At 30.3% G+C, this 11,620-nt stretch overlaps 1 pseudogene across 1 annotated transcript; it reads right to left on the bottom strand.

Moving 5' to 3' along the window:
- Positions 1-968: 968 nt before the first annotated feature.
- LOC149878197 (uncharacterized) lies at positions 969-3,597 on the bottom strand (annotated as a pseudogene). Its single transcript, XR_016447517.1, has one exon. The product of XR_016447517.1 is annotated as an uncharacterized LOC149878197 (transcript).
- Between the last annotated feature and the right edge of the window lie 8,023 nt (positions 3,598-11,620).

Raw genomic sequence — 11,620 nt, 5'->3', positions numbered from 1 at the left:
GCATGTCCTTGGTGCCTCTGGAAACTGGTGGGAGTCCAGAGTCAGAATGTACGACGGAAGTTTACCTCCTAGCAATGGCACTGTGCTCAGTCCATGGACACCCTACAGCACAAACAACTTCACTCACTTCCCCGGATATGATGGCGACAGCAAATGCATCTTCTCCTCGTCAGGATTGGAAGATTTTTACTTGTCCTCGTGGAACGGTTCAAACATATCCTCGTTCAACAACAAGTCCGCTGGACTGCTGTACCAATCCACCGCCTCCATCGGCTCAACCACCACCATCTCTTTTTACAGAAATTTTGCAGAAGCAGACTCCATGCCCAGTGTTTCCACCGGCAGAAGGCTCGTCGTCACACTCAACTCCGGTGACGCGCAAGCCGGTCAATCCGGAAGCTTTTATCTGCTCCTCGGTCAGGTCTACTTTTACGCATGATAAAGCGCACGCATGATAAATATTTTGTAAAATGGCTTAAATAAATTTTTTCTTGTTATTAAAAAAATGAATTGTTACCCTCGAGAAACTTATTCCATTGCAAAGTTTGATCCTGAAACAAACAAAATGGAAATTCATGTCTTCCGAACTAAAGAAGGCAAAATTTTAAGAGAACTTAAAGTGGTAGTCTACCTTTAAACCTAAATCCTAGAATTTTGTATAAAAAAACCCAATTTTTGGCTGCAATATAAAAAACCCATGGCGTACTTTATAACAGGCCTATTCACCGTGCGGATGACGTCATAAACTGGAGGCGAGTTTTTTTGAACAGAAAAAAATTAACACCTTACTCTTTTCTTTTTTTTTTTAATCAACAATTCACAATAAAATATAATATATATTTTTTATCAGCAATATGCAGTAAAATACAATATATGCAGTAAAGATATAAATAAATATATATATAATTATCAATTTATATATTTCAGGCATCAGAAAAAAAGATTTTTTTCTTTGTTGGCCTGTGTTATTAAATACTGAGTTTCAAAATTTTTTGTTTTGGTTCTTTTTCAGATCTTGGAGAATACAAATTACAATAGTTTTTAAAAAATATATTTGAAAGTATAACCCCATGGTTTCTGTTCATATTTAGTTGGTATGATTCAGAAATAAGCATCATTAGATTGCACAAAGAAGAAATACATGTATTATCAGCTACTTCACGAAACATTATATAGCAATATATTACCCATTGACATACCAAATCACCAGGCACTGTTAATCCCCCACGATTGATTTCCTCAGTAAAATCTCTGAATTTCTCATAATAAAAATATGAGTCATCTGAATCTTTATCATTTCTAACAATATATCCGGCTATGTAAATCAGAGTCATTTTGACATCTATAGATAATATTTTTTCTAAATTCTGGTAGGTTATCAAATATCAAACATTTTTCTTCATTTAAATAAAAATCACATCTTTCACAAGAATGCCCTGATGTAGTAAAATCAAGACCAACACCATTATTGTCTAGCTTCAAAAGTAGTTTTGTTTTTATAATACCAACTTTTTCAAGTACTTGTTGAACAGTAATAAAGTATGTACCACCTGATCCTTGTCTGAGTTTTCCAAACTGTTTCTCTAAAGGATCAGTTGAAAATGTTCCAAGCAAAACATATTTATGACTTGTAGACAAGAGGAACTTTGACAACTCCACAAGACCATTACAAGTATGATAAAGACTATTAGAAGTATCTTTTGAGAAACATTTAAAACGGACTTTTTGAGAAGAGCACATTTGTTTAGCCATGTTTCCAAATTCTAACAATTTTTGAAGATTAAAGTCACCAGAAGAGAAAATAGCAGCTCGATTTGGATCACGCATACGTACATCTGCATAAGGGCTATGAACATTAACAATTCTCCAAAATTCATTTATCATTGAAAGAAAATAAATAGTATCATCAACATCTTTTAATTCTGGATGACATTTTAAGGCACACACTGTTTCTTCACAAAATACTTTCAAACAAGTTGAAACTTTTTGCCTTTCAATTGGTTTGGGAAACACAGCAATGTCAGTAAGTTTAGACATTTTAATCATTTGATTTGATTCTAATTTATGTAATGCTACAATGTGAGACCATTTAGCACCTTTTTTTTCCTTTTTAACAAAAAACTCAAGTTCTTGAGTTTTTTCAGTTATCCAATTATTGCGAATATTTTTTAAAAGGTGTACATAATCATATAAAAGATATATATTATCTTTTGTTCGCCAAGGTACACCATCTGTTTCAAATTTCTTGAAAAATGCCTGATTTGTCCTGTTACCATCACAAATTATAGATACAACATTACCACCTGCTGCTTTTATGGCAGATAAAAGAAAGCTAGTTTGTTCAAAAAGAAAATTTGAATCGACTTTACACACAGGAAGCATTTTGCATAAAAATTTGGGTCCACCAAACAAAGTTACAACCATAAAACTTAAAACAGTATTAGCAAGAACACTTGGATTGTTAACTGCTTTTCCAAAAACTGTTCCCCCATGGTACTGCAACATAGTCTTAACATAAACTTCATCTAATAAAAGAATACAATTTTTATGTCTAATATCTGTTAAATTTGAAAAAACCTTTTGTAGATAAATATCCTCATAAATAGACTTCACTTTAGATGTTAGTCTTGTTAATGTTGTAATGCTAGGAAGTTCAAAGTCTTCTCTGAGACGATTATATGTAGAACGTGACATTGCAAAGTACTCAAATGCTCTTACTATTGTTTCAACAGAATACTTTTTATCAGTAAAATATTTATCACCCATTGAAAAAAGTTGCTGTTGAATAATATTTTTTTTACTACTTATCTCACAAGTATTTAAAAATCGAACAGCTTCTGTAATATGGGACCATCTATTCAATATGGTAATTCTGTTTTTTGAGAGAGTTTTTATTATACAACTAACTCCACAATGAAATGATTCATAATGAAAATTATTATCTACTTTCAGAACAAACAAAGGTACACCTGTGTTATGGAAGAACTCTAATGATTGAATCAATACTTGATTCTCTGTTTTAATATTAAATAGTATATTAACTCCATTAAAGTTGCAGTTTTCAATGTCTGCTTTCAGATCATTAAACGATTTTATAACATCTTTAAAATTGAACTCAAACAACTCATCAGGTTGAAAATTTCTAGTTTCTGAATGAGTTCTTGAAGTAGTTCTGGGACAAGCAGATGGCTTAGGAATTAAACTTGGTTTTACACACGTAAACACAGATGGAGGATCACGAGGTCTTTCTTTGCCATAATCTTTTGTTGAAACGTATCCAACAGGCCAGTGCCTTTCACAAACAACGGTGTCTTTCCTATCTGGTATATTGTCTCTTGGTATAACAGCCAACCACTTTTTTCTTTCTTCTGGTGTTCGAGGAAGGCGAAAAGTTTTTTCTTTGGAGCTTCTATCATAATTTCCGTTGCAATTTGTGACACAGCATTTAAGACCCATGTTTATTATAAATATTATTGATTACTTAAAAACTTTGACTAAATAATTTAGCAAGACCCTTCAACGCTTCACAAGTATCAAAATTAAAAAATACAAAATGTTCGCCTCCAGTTTTTGACGTCATCCGCACGGTGAATAGGCCTGTTATAAAGTACGCCATGAAAAAACCTTACAAAACTAAGGAATTTAAATTTAAACTTTCGAATTTGGCTTTGGAACACTGTTTTTTGGTCCGCGGGACCAAAAAAAGGGCATTTACGCTGCGATAAATAACTCAAGAACGATTAAAGATACAGTTCTGGATTTTTTTGTACATCATCTAATAAGGAAGTTAAATTGGCTGAAAAAAGGAAAAAAAATATTATTAAAAAGTTTTTGTTTAAATGATAATTCAAAATGGCAGCAAAATTTTGACCCAAAATACAGATTTTGATCCCAATTAACTAAAGAACCAAAAAAGTTAAAATAATTTTTTTAAGTTCAGCTAATAGATTATATATAAAAGAATCAACGTACCAAATTTCAGGTCCATAACATTTAATTGAGAAAAGTTATTTATCGCACCGTTTCAAAAAACCTTATTTTGAGAAAAACAGAAAAGAAAAATAAAATCCAACTCTTTTAGTCTAATTTAAGCCAAAAACTCACAAATTGCATTAACAAAGCATTATTTTTGAAAAACAACCTGTATCAAATCATTATTGGCTTTAGAAATGTTTTTTTAAGACTTTAAAGTTTAAAAACCACTTTAAAAACAAGAAAAGAATAAAAATACATAAATCAATAAATTAGTAAATTGTAAAAATTGTATAATAACGTAGAAAAAAATAATTTAAAAAAGACCAGTCTCATATACTATTCCTTCCATTTCTTCATTGGTATCTGCAAATCCTTTACGCTGAGCTCTTTTTTTTTTCCGTTTAAGCTTGACTTTCGGAGTAGACTTAAGATTCATATTAGCGACTCTTACAAAATCTTTATTTGTGCAAAACTCTTGCGTAAATTTTCCATTATACATATTTAGCATAGCAAATACATTTAAAACTCCATTTATTCCCTCATTAAAATTTATGATTGCAGATGAGACACCAATTTCTAATGTGTCTCCAGCAACAAAAATATCCTTCGGACATCTTTTCCAAATAATTCCATTAAACGATTCATTGTTGTTTTGTCTTTTTTGTATGTGTTCAACACATTCTAACTTTTGGACAATAAGATTTTTGTATGGATTACATTTAGCAACTTCTAGATAAGATTTTGAGTCACCGTCACCAATATAATAAGCATAACGTAAATTTCTGTCTGACTCTGATGATTTAAAACATCCAACAATTCCTGCTGCCTCTATTGCGCCTGATGAGCACTTATGGTTAATGCTACATTCATGTGTACTAAGAAACTCATCATATTCATCAGTGCCTTTTTTTGTTTCCCATTTATCACATTGATGGCATACTTTAGATTTAATGCGGTATTCAATGCATTTTCCAGTATCGCTTGAAATTATAGTTACAACACCATTTAAAGAAGAGAATCCTCGCTTTTGCCAGGTGCCATCACATGAAACTGTTATATCTGTCTTGTTCTCACCAAGACCTTGCTTAATCTCAACAGCTGCTTTATTCATAAAGTTTAGAGCAACTTACTTGTAAGACACTAATATATTCCTTTGAATATCATTTTTATGCATTGGTGGAGGTAAATTCATAAAACCACAAAAGGTTGTTAAAGCAGCATACCCCTTTCCTATTTCCCTCATAGCAATAATGGATCTCATATTTACATCCGATTGATAATGCCCACGAGATTCATCATCAATTTCTTGGCTAGTGTAAACCCTTTTACTCCATGAGCAGACTGAGGCTGTACATGTAAACTCTAATAAAACAGACAGTCCTTTCTTTCTTGATAAATCTGTAGAAAGTTCAATACTCCTCGATTGACATTCAGGGCACATAGCAATTTCATCTATGATACTTTTTAAAACAAAGCTATCCAACATGATGTAACAGTGTGGAAAATTCGATTTGTTATTAGGTAATGAAGTTCGTTTTGTTGATACTGTTGTTGCTTTATGATTTAATAATGTAAGTTTCTTTGATGAAGTTCAAGCATTTAAATTACTTGTTGAAGGTATGTTATTAACAAGACTATTTTCCGAGTCAATGTTGGGTTCAGGAGCTTTAAAAAAACTTTTGCCATGAAGAATACTTATTATTTTTTTCTAAATTTGAATAATAATCATAATCATCTAACTGAATACACAAGTAGGACTTCTAGCACGAATCAAATAAATTATAGTAAATTAAGAACTATAATAATGTATAAATACAAAATATATCTGCCAGCAGCAAAAGCATGCTTCTATTAAATCTTTTCGAATATATTTCGAGTTATACTTTTGGTTAAACTTTAAAACTACATGTGGATGTCCTGGATTACTTTTAGATGCTTACCAATGATTAAAACAAGTTCAGGTAGGCTTCGTTTTTTAAATTTGTTTAAAGATCCGATTTTAAGTTTTTTTTTTTTTAAATCGCAAAATTTATGCGATTTTTATAAAAAAAAATTATACCACCTACTTCTAATGATAAAATCATATAAGTTGTAAATATTTTTTTGAAAAACAAATATCACCATCATTTTCTACGTATATGATATTGGGTAAAACAGTACAATTTGAAATTTTGAAAATTTTCATATTTTAAGGTAGACTACCACCTTAAATGGAGAGAAAGAGAAATATATAAAAATTTTGTCCAAAAACAAAAAGAAGAGGAAGAAAACATCGGAAGAAAAAATGTAAGAAAATTAAACAGCTCAGGAAAATCAACGTCATCCTTCACGACGGACATTACAAACTGAAAAATTTTAAAAAGTAAAGTTTTTTTAAAATCAAGCACGGTTCAAATTATGGGTCATAAACGGAGAAAAAAAATTCATGGTTCACTTATGGTCAAAATGCAAAATGAGCTAGAACTCTCATTCCCTAGTAGTAGCCTAATACCCGAAGAGGTACATGTCCGACGTAGTATGTTTTTTGAGCTTCAAGGGTAATAACGCAACTCTTGCTGTTAAAAGCATTTGTGATGTTTATCAAAGTGCATAAGATGTGCGTAAATATCAAAAGTGGTTTTCTAAGTTTAGCTCAGATAATTTTGATCTTTCTGCTTGAGTCGATCAGGAATACAAACAATTTTAGACAATGGCATGTTAAAACAATCTTTTTTAGACAATGACATGTTAAGGACGGAAGGGGAACCGTATCCATTCCAGATAATCGAGGAACTGTAAAACACTCTTACCCAACTTTAGTCGATCATTCAAGAACATACGCAGCAGAGTAGAGCAGGCGTTTGCGTCCACCCTAATTTTTCCGAAGAAAACAAATCTAGCAGATCTACCACATGCAACTTATTGCTTCAACTACACAATAAAGAAGCGTGTTTTTTGATAATTTGATCACTGGAAATGAAAAATCGGTCCTCCATGATAATCCAAAACTGAAACGGGTGTGGCATCTTTTTATTTTGCAATATCCTTACGTTAAAAAAAAGTACTTTTATTTTTTACATTTAAAGTTTACTTAACGCTTTTCATAATTTTAAAATGAAAGCAGCATTGAACTTTCATTTCATATTAAAGATAGAGATGAACTACTTTATCAGTCCATGATGAATGGTCAAACATTTATTAACTAGATAAACGCTAGCACTAGCTTGCAGCCTGTTTCAATTAATTTTTAGATGGATGAATACGCTCATCTAGATAAATACATTTTTTCAAAGTGATTTATATTATATCACTCTAAAACGTTTAGCTGTTTTCAAAAGATAGCTAGTTGAGAAAATCGTCTTTGAACATGGAAAGATTGCACCTAGACAGCTTGCAAACGATTCTACATTAGAAGCTCTGCTCAAAATTATGTTCAGCTAGTATTTGTAGCAGGCTTTTAGAATCTCTAAAATACTTTCATCATCATCAGTCGAATCCAAAAGATTTAAAACTTCAAAACTGTTGCATGTAAAAGAGCATTAAACTTTTTTTCCACATTTTTCCTGTACAACCTCATTCATCAAAAATATAAACACACCTCTTTATTGTTTAAGTGATAGTTTTCCTCGCTCATTTACTTTCACCAAATTTACAAACTGATTGAATTTGAAAAGAGTTTTTTCCAGGTTTGTCGTATATAACTTCATCTCGTAAAGAAGTTTGCTGTTCTAAAAACTCATGAGAAGATTTTCTAACTCTATGAAACATATTGACCACTAATGAATTATCTTTTCGAAACTTAATATTTTAATGCTTTCCATTTTACGGTAACACTTTCAACTTTAAGAGATGCCTGTAATCAAAAAAAAGCGTTTTTAGTTAATATTGGTAAACTTTGCGTCAGAAAAGAATCTGTTTGTTTTAACAAAAAATAAACTCATTAGGCAAGTGATAAACTTTTTTTGGCTTTGGAGATGATTTTACTAAAACTTCTTTTTTCGAATTGGTTTTTTGGTTTTTACTGAAACAATCAAAATAATCCACAACAAGAAAAAAAATTGATTCGCTCATTCATTAAGATAATATTATAAGAAACATTTCTGAAATATTGGAAGTGAATTTACAAATTTTGAACATAGTTACAATGTTAAAAGTAAAGAAAAAAGAAAAAAAAATGCTGTATTGTAAAAACCATTTAAATAACGATTTATCAATAATGGTTTTTTTGCATTGTTTTGCAACTAGGTTATTTTTTTCCCGAAACGTTAATTGTTAAACAATCTTTGTAAAGAGATTTTTTTATCACTCTGCTGACCTCATACATACATGGATACATATATTCACAAATTTATTATGACAACATGAGTGCATTATTGATACTTATTCCTAACAATATTCTGCACAACATGAATTTTAAGTTTGACCGCGCAAGCACTAATTCAACAACTCATCTGAAAAAAAATTCAACATACATATTGCGAAGAAATAAATGGATCCCCTTTGGCAGATATATACTTGGTTTCAATACCACAATGAATTCAGAAATTTCATACTAACACCAGTTTGTAACACATGGATACCATTTAAGCAAAACTTGTGGAGGTATTTATCATTATCAAAGCCTGTACAGTGCCACAATATTTCAAAAAAATCTATTTCAAAGCGTAGACTGTATTGAAGATGTTACTTATGGCTATTCCATAATAATTCTTAATTGTTCTAAAGCACTTTTCTGATGGTACTTGACCTTTTTTTTTAGATTTTTCCCGCGGCTTTTCTTCAAAACATGATAAGGCATCTCCATCTATAAAATATTAGTTGTAAATCAAATTGTGCTTTTCCACTGAACTTCGCAAATATTCAACTGAATACATTCCTTTTATTGAGCAGGAAACTATTTTGATACATGGAGCACTTCTTACTTTAAAAAGTCATATTAAAAATTTAGATTACATTTGTCATAAACAAAATTTAGACGTACATTTTTTGTCATACTTTGTCAAAGTATGATTTTCAATACATTTGCTTGAGTTTATTAATTATGAACGCAAAATTTCTTGAGTTTGTTGCTAAGACAATATCGCTTATAAAATGTACCATCTGCAGAACAAAAATATGATGGACATGGGTAGGTTGACCCTCGAAAAAAACTTTACTTAATCTGATTACTGGACTTTTTGCATACATTGCTGAGCGTGTTTTCGAAAGTTTTTCATGTAACAATTCTGAAATCTAACTTAAAGTTTTACGTTGAATTGAAAGCATTTTCTTAGAGTTAAAAGTTAATGACAAAATTATCAAACGAACAACTTGAAGTTATTCCAATAACTTTTTCTTTTAAGAATTTTGGTGGGAAGTTTATCATCATTTCCACATAGCGAGTACTTTTTATCTTTTATTAAATATTATTTTCATTCCTCTCGATAAATACTTCAAATTTCTCATTTGTTTACTTCAGAATAGTGAAAGAAATAGTTAAATTGAACAAACTTATTCTAACAACAGAACAACTTCATTCTAGAAAGTACATTGCTATTCAATGTTTATATGTTGATATATTCCACAATTCAAAAATTAAAATGTACTTCACATATTAGATCAAAAAAATGATTATAATTCAAATATCTTTAAAAATATAAGTTTAGCAATCTGCTAGATAGGCTTATTTCGATTTTGAGACGGTAAACAAGATGCTGGTGAATATTTGTATTATTAATAGCTGAGAGTGTAAAAATCTAAAATTACATAAAACACGAGATTAAAGTTTTTTAAAAAACAGAATAAAACTTTACTTCTTTTGCTTTTGTTGTAAATTTTTGAAATTTTCTTCTTCTTTTTAAATTCACATTTTCTTTTATCGATAAATGTGTAATTGCTCATGGATAGCACAATAAATAGCATAACAAAAATTAAATCTGAAATGAACTGCAAATCATCAAAATCCGAGATTGCTTTTACCTTTCTTAAAGCTTAAAGTAATAAAAATATGAAAAACGAATTTTTGAAAATTTCTCTACTGTTAATTACTGTTTCGATAAGACTGTAAAATGGATTCACAGGCACGGATTTTACAGCTTCATTAACCATTCCGTTACTTACTCATTTTCCTATCCCTTCATTCATCTCCAACGTTTTGGCTAGTGAGATGGGCGTGTTTTTATTATCAAATATGTACATTTCGTTAGATATTTTCTTTATTCCACTAATTGACCGCTGCCATAAGGTCATTTTAATCTCTAATTTTAGTTCGGGAAGAAAACTATTTGTTCGGCGGTCGAAAAAAACCCAACTGAAAATTACTATGAAAAGCATTAATCAGAAAAAGGTTTTGCAACGAATCTTTTAAAGAAACCGAAGCATAATCATTTTTTTAGTTTTTTTAAAAAGAAAAGGGGAAACGTTGTTGCTTTGACATTATAGATGATCTTGAATTTACACTGCTTAAACCGGTCTGGTCTACCATACCGTTTTATATGGTGTAAATTCAAGCTGATGTATTTTAAAGGTCTTGTTATTGAAAGCTTAAGAACTGTTTCTTATAACTCTTTTAAATGTAGGCAGATTTTTCTTTCCGCGAATATCATTTGGTATAAAGAGAAAGTAAGAATTAAATATCCAAACAATTTCTAATGGTTAAATAGACAAAAGATATTTCATTTAGATTACATAAAAAAATAACGCTTTTTAAGATTACCTTGAATTTCGTTTTGTTGATTAATATTCTATATTGCTTTTAAAACATAAACATAATGTAGAAATCCCAAACCCACTGCTTTCGTATTAAGCTAATCCAGCCATCTTGTTAAGCATTTGTTTTAAAATGGTAAAGTTATGTGATACTTGATACTTCAGTTACACCTGTCTTGAAATTCCTTTTGAGCAGCTGTTTGTATTCGTGCTTGATTGTATTACAGAAACGCAGTTCGGTATTTAACAAGACGTACTTCTAGTTTGTAACTACCCGTTGTAAAGTTGGATATTCTGTTACAAGTTTTTCAAAATCATAAAATCTGTTTATAACTGTTGTCAAAGGATTCCTAATTATTAACGTTTTGTTGAGCACCGAATAAGAAAGTAGATAAGAAAATAAGAGTCTAAAAAAGAATAAAGAAAAAAACAACAACTGAATAAAAACGGGCACACGGAGACTTATTCAACCTGCCGTATAAATAAATCATATATGGGTATCGCAACGGAAAAAAAACAAAAACTATAAAAGCTCAATAAAGAGTTAAAGAAAAAAAGGGGAACACGGAGTTTTATAGAGACGTAAAAGAGTGTTTCTAAGAAAGTTTTTAAGAAGAAATCTAAAGAGAGAGAATTTTTGTGAATGAAAAATATTGGGATAAACAAGAAGTTTTCTAAGTGAACAAAATAGAAAAAAGGAGAAATTTTTGATAATTAGAAGAAGTTAGGAATCAAACAGAAATCAGAAGGAATATTTATTAAAGAAAAATAACCAGAAGTTTCAAATAAAGAAGCGATACCCGTTAAAAAATAAAAAACAAAAAGAGGAGTAATTAATAAAAACAGTATCAAAAGAGTAAACTACAAAAAGAGTAAGAGAATATTATTTGTACTATATAAACGTAATGATTATTATTGTGTAATAAGATATACTGAGGACGGTAAACATAACATTAACCATTTGACATTTAAACTTGTC

The sequence above is a fragment of the Hydra viridissima genome, unplaced genomic scaffold (genome assembly GCF_058129835.1).
Source record: "Hydra viridissima isolate aposymbiotic clone 2 unplaced genomic scaffold, HvirCarnegie_v1 scaffold_15, whole genome shotgun sequence".
NCBI classification, from domain to species: domain Eukaryota; kingdom Metazoa; phylum Cnidaria; class Hydrozoa; order Anthoathecata; family Hydridae; genus Hydra; species Hydra viridissima.
This window is presented reverse-complemented; position numbering and strand designations above follow the sequence as displayed.